Consider the following 7,771-nt stretch of genomic DNA (forward strand, 5'->3'; position numbering starts at 1 on the left):
CCTGAAAGAAGTGTCACAAAATAATGTCTGACAAGCTATAGTTGTCATGAAACATGCTTATGGGCTCTTTTATGGCAAAAATTGCCAATAATGGGTGCTTGCTCCCGTTTTTACGTTAAGACTCTCACAGCTTCATCCAGAAAACTTTAGTGTGGTGATATTTCCTGGCAGGTTTGGTGACATTTAAAGCTATTTTTATATTGGCTTTTGAGGTTTATACATACATACATAAATCATTAGGTAAGGCTACGTTAGTTTATCAATAATGCTCTTTGAAATTGTAGTCATATTAATTCAACTTATTATAAAAGCTTTTTTACAGAAAATAATATTTGACGGGTTTTGTTCATAATTTATGAATAGATTACTATTAACATTAAATCAAGTTACATTTATTTTTATAAGATATTCGGTCTATTCTTACGATATGATGATATTTGAAGAAAATAAATACGGTAGTGCCGCAAAAATAATTATTCATATACGCTTTTTAGAATACGCCAGTGTGGAGTCGAAAAGCTAATTTGGGAATAAATACAGAAGTTATGCGACATGGAGCATATTTTATTCTTTTTTATTTTCAGGTGGGACCAGTAATAATGTTTGTTTTGTTTGAACTTAAGCACAAAGCTACACAATGAGATATCTGTGCTGTGCCCACCACGAATATCGAAACCCGGTTTTAGCGTTATAAGGATTCAGCCTCAGTGCTTAGCCACTGGAAGACGGCTAATAATGAAATATTTAAGGATATTTTATTGTAGTACCAATAATAATAATAAGGCCTAACAAATAAAATCTGTTTTTAGTTGATGACAGCATATATTTGAATTTAACTGAAACGAGCTCATCAGCACTGAGCTGTGTAATATATATATATATATATATATAACTTACAGTATACGCTAGAGCAAGAGAGCATGACGCCGCAAAAAAACACGCGATTCGAGTTAACCATGATCACGTGCATATCGTTTTCACGCATCGTGAACCGCTATTATTGTCGTGGTTGTTATCACTTTAAAGTGCACAAGAGATTCAATTGTCATTATGTGTAATTATTTAGACAGGCTGTATATTTAATCATACAGAGTGTTTACGTCTGTTTTGAAAGATTTTAATTTTAAAACAGTTGAAGAAAGAAAACAGCCAAACGGGCATGATCCTCTCGTTGTTGATAGAATAAAACATTCTTGCTTAAGCTGGTTAGAAATCTTCTGATTTTGCGTTTTTTTTTGTTTTGTTTTTTTGTTGTTTCTGTTTTTTTTTATTAATTGGAAAGCTCTGGGAGATTTAGGCATCAACAAATAGCAGACTAGTCTAAGGGTTGCGATGGAAACCGCCTTCAGGCCACACGCTAAGAAGAACGGCTCCCCAGAGTGATATAGATGCCCATCTCTTCTACGGATGCGCCCTCTGTTTTGCCCTCGAGAAAGAAACTAAGGTAGAAAGTTAGCCCAGCTAAAATGCACAAAATTGGAATTATTCAAATAACTGGCTGTGCGTAACTAAAACCACTATTCTTCATTTCTGGTGGCTTACCCCCTCAGGTCTTATGTAGCATGCAAAGTAGAGTTTAACATTTCAAAAGTTTGCCAAGATATTGGCGTTTTACTCTGGGCTTTTTAAATAGTTCGGCGAAGTTATTGATTTAGAGATTTTTCGAACGAAAACATCTGCTTAAACCACGTGGTAAAAAATTAAAGATAAAATATCGAAAAACATTCTTTTTTTTTCTCCGAAGTTCAGAACAACTTATAGTATACCATGTACACATAACAAACGTAAACTTTAAATGGTTTTCCATACTAACATTTCATACAAATTTAAACAGTACCCATGTTTACTTGCATTATACGTTCTCTTTTTCTTCTTCTTTTTAATAATAAATATTTCAAAGTTGGATGAAAACCCTTAAGTCTCAGATAAATTTTTACTAGTGGAATAAACTTGTCTATTGAGTTGATATATAGATAGAATACCTTTCAACTAAAGGCTAGAGGGCGGAGTTATTTTCTCTACAAACCTTGAAGCATGTGTGTGACTTGTCTAGGTGTGATCGCGTGTAGCACGGTTCTGTGTTATTACTTGATCCGAATGTTAAAGGTATGTTCAGATCATAACAAAACTGAAACTACTGAACAACGGCTTGCTTATAGTTCTCTTCAATGAATAGTTATAATTCAAGATTATGTGTATGAAGCCTCCACTGGAAACTACGAAAAATAACAACAAAAAAAAAACATTTTGTTCTGAATAGAACGATAGAAACTAAATAATTGCACACATAAGTTAATATATAATGTATTTACACATCTGTATTTATCCCCCGTGAACAAGATGTGTTTACATACTGAATATCTTAATAAATTTGTTTAAAACATCTGTATTGTTATGTAGTGTAATTTATGATATTTCACAGTTGTAACGTTCTGCTGATGAAACCAACCATCAAACAATACAGAAATAGCTTGTTTTACTTAAGGTCAACGGGATCATGTGTCTCATATTTATTTCAACATTTCAAATTATAGTAATGTGTCACTAGTTGAACTATATTGTAATAGATACGCATTATGCTATCATTTAATCTAACCAAAATTAGTTCGTAATTAATTTTCATCTTAAAATTACACTGAACCAACTTTGTTTCAGGTTTCACCTCTTGAGGTTACTATGACCATAAAGATTCTCTGACCCGTAAATAAAAGGTGACTCTTTCTCATACTTCTTATATGTTAGTCTTCAATGCTATAATCGTTGGTTGACCCAGGTTACTATGACCATAAAGATTCTCTGACCCGTAAATAAAAGTTGACTCTTTCTCATACTTCTTGTATGTTAGTCTTCAATGCTATAATCGTTGGTTGACCCAAGTTACTATGACCATAAAGATTCTCTGACCCGTAAATAAAAGGTGGCTCTTTCTCATACTTCTTGTATGTTAGTCTTCAGTGCTATAATCGTTGGTTGACCCAGGTTACTAATCAACATATACACGTTTATTTCTATTTACTCATGCTAAGGTGCTGCTACACTAATTTTATTATAACTGTTACAATATTGTTTGTGAATACCAAAAGCGTTGTTTTTGAGATGCTATAACTACTTGAAAGTATCACTTTTGTTACTGGCTTTTGTTTGTAAAAAATAGTGATATAATTTCAAGTTTACTGAGAACATACCACCGTAGTATTCACAGATACATTTATTTATCTTACCGATAACACAGTGTTTAAAATAAAGCACAAAGTACTCTTTATTAAACGGTACAAATGAGAGCGACGAGTGTATTAAGACAATTGACACTACTATGCTGTACATGAAGAAAGTCAAAAGTAAGTCTGACTAAAGTCTATTAGAATAATGGATGTGACTGACATTCTAAATATTTAATGAAATATTTCCTGTTCACTTGTTTAAACTGAATGAAAAAGAAATTTCTGATATATTTCAGTTATCAGACTAGTCACTAGTCGTATATCTGATGAAACACCTGATAACAACATATAAAGATAGAGCATTATAAATATTTGCCAGTTAACCTAAAAACATGTTGATAGATAGAAAATTTCATACAAATAAAACCGGATCGTGTACAAATTTATGCTACAGACTTGATATGACATACATACTGATTATTTAAACACAGACAATACTTTAATAATACTTAACAGGAACATTCTACATCACATTTATTAACGTGTTTATAGAAACTATAAAAAACATCATAACATAAAAAGTATATAGTTTCCTATCAGTGGGTAACTAAAATAAGGAAGAACAAAAACATAATGGTTGATTTGTATTCTACGTGAAAAAAATGTTTCAATCACTTACTGAAATACGTATACTACAGCATAAGTAAGTCGTATGTCTTAGTTACACTTACAAGCTTTCAAACTCTTTCAATATTCATTACAAAGTCAAACGTACAGATAAAACAGGAAAGTACAAATGGCATCCCAGTATTTTTTTAAAGTTGGTACTACAAGCTGTAAAGGAAGAAACAAACATAAAAAGCAAAACTAAAGATAAATATAAAAATATCGCATGGGTGATAATCTCCATCATCTTATTAGCCGGGATAACTATCGAGTAATGTCAGTTATCATTATCCCGGCTAGTAAGATCGAGTAATGTCAGTTATCGTAAGATCGAGTAATGTCAGTTATCATTATCCCGGCTAGTAAGATCGAGTAATGTCAGTTATCATTATCCCGGCTAGTAAGTAGCCGGGATAATTATAATTGACATTACTTGAAACTGAAGATCTATAATACTCATGATATGGGTTTTATTACTTGATGTCAGTTTAGGTGTTGCTGTGTTACATGATTACTACACTAGATTGTGTACATGTTCATTTTAAGCCTGTTCATTATAGTAAGATTAATAAATGTTTTGTGCTCCCACAAACCATTCCTGTCCCTTAAAAATACTACAAAGTTTTGCACCTTGCTTATTGAAACTAAATATTTGTAATACAAACGTTGTCATCACTTACTGGCTTTGCAATCTCAAATATTAAGTTATATTTATTTGAAAATAGTTGCTGTATCTTGTAAAAGACTTTTGAACTCTGTCTTGACTTTTAATATATAAGAAACCTAAACTTATATTTGTCTGAAAAGAGAAGTGAGATCATAAAACGAATATGTCAAACAAGGTGTGAAACTAGGTTTACTTCTTCTTTACGAGAACTGCAGTGAAAGAAATACTGCGCGAGGAATAATGTGCACCACTGATAAAGCAAACGATTTACGAAAGCGCACTACTCCTGCTAACTAAACCGTATCTGATGCTATTCAATAAAATGTTTACTGTTTGTTTGTTTTTGTTATAAAATAAGTAATTTGTTTTTAACAAAATGCTTAACGTGATAAAATATAAGGAAGTAATTTTTTTAATTCATCATTCAATTGTAAGTTATCACACATTTAGTAACAAAAAGCCTGTATTCTAAGGGCATTGTTCTAATATAGTGGTGCAATACAGGGTGGTCCAAAATTATCATCCCTTTTTTAAAATTTAATAATTAAATAACTAAAGAAATACAACCATGCAGTTTTCATATTGTAGCCCAGCTCAAACAGTTTTTATTTACATGTCAGTAGACTTCTACGTGTGCACCGTTAATGGCTCTCAGTACCTCTAACCGCTATTCGATTTCAGTCCAGGTTTGCTGCAACATGTCCATAATTGCAGTGGCGATGGCATCCATTAACCTGGTCTTTACCTCCATGATGTTTACTATAGGTGTGCGATACACGATGACCATAACATACCTCAAAGGAAGAAGTCTAGTGGAGTGATGTTTGGCGAACGCGGAGGCCACTAAATTGGCCCACCCTTCAGGTCAAACGACGCATTAAGCCTTTTCTTGCACGGTTGCCATTTTATGGGATAGCACTACTCAGTCGAGTGAAAAAAACAAAACAAAAAAACATTACAATAAAAATTGTTTGAGTTGGGCTACACGATGTTGAAACCTACATGATTATATTTCTTTAGTTATTTAATTATTAAATTTTAAAATAGAAAATATAATTTTGGACCATCCTGTATATTAAAATGACTTTGATCCTTACAGAAATCATTAGAACTAGTGCAATACATTAAAATAGTCTTGATTATTACAGAAATCATTAGAAATGGTGTAATATATTAACGTAACTTTGATCATTACAGAAACCGATAAAACTGATCCAAAATATTAAAATAACTTTGATCAGTACAGAAATGTTACTAGTCATTTCTTTTATTATTAAATAACATGTCTCATGACTGAAGCTCAAATACTAAAATCTTCCCCAGTGTATATTGTACCAGATATATATATATATATAAATTATTAAATAGTCACAAATTGTCTTTATTAATGTAAGTTTTTGTTTCTGTAAACACAATTTATTTGTTTCAAATTATTTGGAAAACAATTCTACCAACGAAAATCGAATTTCATATTTGTTTTACGGCACGAAGGTTAGCTGACCAATAAACTATTTTAACGTTTGTAGACTAAGCTAGTTATCTTAGTTATCTTATTTTAACTGATGTACAATAATGTTCGTCTCTAGCGATTGTTCGGCTGAAATGGCATATTTTTAATAGTTAAGTTTAATAACCATTGCAATTCGATTATTGAAACATACAGTATTTGTTTTGTTTGTTTTTTGAATTTCGCGCAAAGCTACACGAGGGCTATCTGCGCTAGCCGTCCCTAATTTAGCAGTGTAAGAGTAGAGGGAAGGCAGCTAGTCATCACCACCCACCGCCAACTCTTATACCAACGAATAGTGGGATTGACCGTCACATTATAACGCCCCCACGGTTGAAAGAGCGAGCATGTTTGGTGGGACGGGGATTCGAACCCGCGACCCTCAGATTGCGAGTCGAGCGCCTTATCCACTTGGCCATGACGGGCCAAAACATACAGTAATGTGATCTACTTAATTTTCATTGGCAGAAAGGTTCACTTGTGAAAATACTATTTTTAAACATTATATCTGGTGTTTGATTTTAAAATATATCGATTCAACATCAACGGTTTGTTATTGTCACAACTATATTTGAATTCTACACTTATAAAACAAAGCATGGAGTCAGAAGGAATAGCTCTGATTAGAGTCAAAAATGTTTTTATTAAAAATACTTCCTTATTTTAAGTTCAGGACAAAGATTTTATTTTAAGAATATCTAATAGTTTTAAAACGTATAATTTTTTGTTTTAGTGCAAAAACCTTTTAAATATTTGTTTTTTTTAAATAAATTTATCACTTCAATTCTTTACTTCGTTAAGCAACGTAAATATGTTTTCCAGAACTATAGATTACAAATTATACAACAATTTTAATATAATTATGATTATTGTAAAATATTGAAACACGAACAAAAAGATTATGAAATAACATTACATTCCTGTTTTTATATATATAAATAACGTATTCTGTGTATCTTTTTTAATAAATATATATAATCAACATGGCTATTTAAGCCTAACTAAAGAACAACCAAGTATTATATTTATAGATCAAGTGAATAGTCATCTGCTATTAAATACTGACCAATAAAAAAACGAGGTTTAACTCTGATTTCATGGAACTATATACTTAACATAACATAACGTTTTGGAACAACATGGGACCTATTGGTCCCTCTCGGCTGTTCCATCCTCTAAACTAAATTAAAGTAATTAAAAAAAAACAAATCTTAAACCTAGCCCTCATCGTTCATATACTCATCAAGCTTTTTCTTAAACTCACTTAAACTTACTGCCTCTACAACATCCAAACGCAACCCATTCCAAAGGCCAACCATTGGATAATTGAAGCTGTCTTAGCAGAAGATGACTCTTACCTTGCCAAAATTTATATTTGTGCCCCCTAGTCCTACTATTGTCACCGTTAAATATGAAAAAAGATGATGCATCAACACTATCAATTCCCTTTACAATCTTAAACACCTCAATCAGATCCCCCCTAACTCTTCTTTTTTCAAGAGAAAACAATTTGATAAATTTCAGCCTCTCCTCATATGACAACCCCTTCATCCCAGGCACCATTCTAGTAACCATTCTCTGAACCATTTCGAACAGTTCAATATCTTTCCTAAGGTAAGGAGCCCAGGACTCAACACAATATTCTAAATGTGGTCTAACTAGTGACCTGTACAACGAAATTATAACCTCTTTAGACTTGTATTCAGTATTTCTGTAGATACAACTTAAATCCTACTTGCCCTACCACTAGCAACCGAACACTGCTTGGAT

This window comes from Limulus polyphemus, unplaced genomic scaffold (genome assembly GCF_000517525.1).
Source record: "Limulus polyphemus unplaced genomic scaffold, Limulus_polyphemus-2.1.2 Scaffold98, whole genome shotgun sequence".
Lineage (NCBI taxonomy): Eukaryota > Metazoa > Arthropoda > Merostomata > Xiphosura > Limulidae > Limulus > Limulus polyphemus.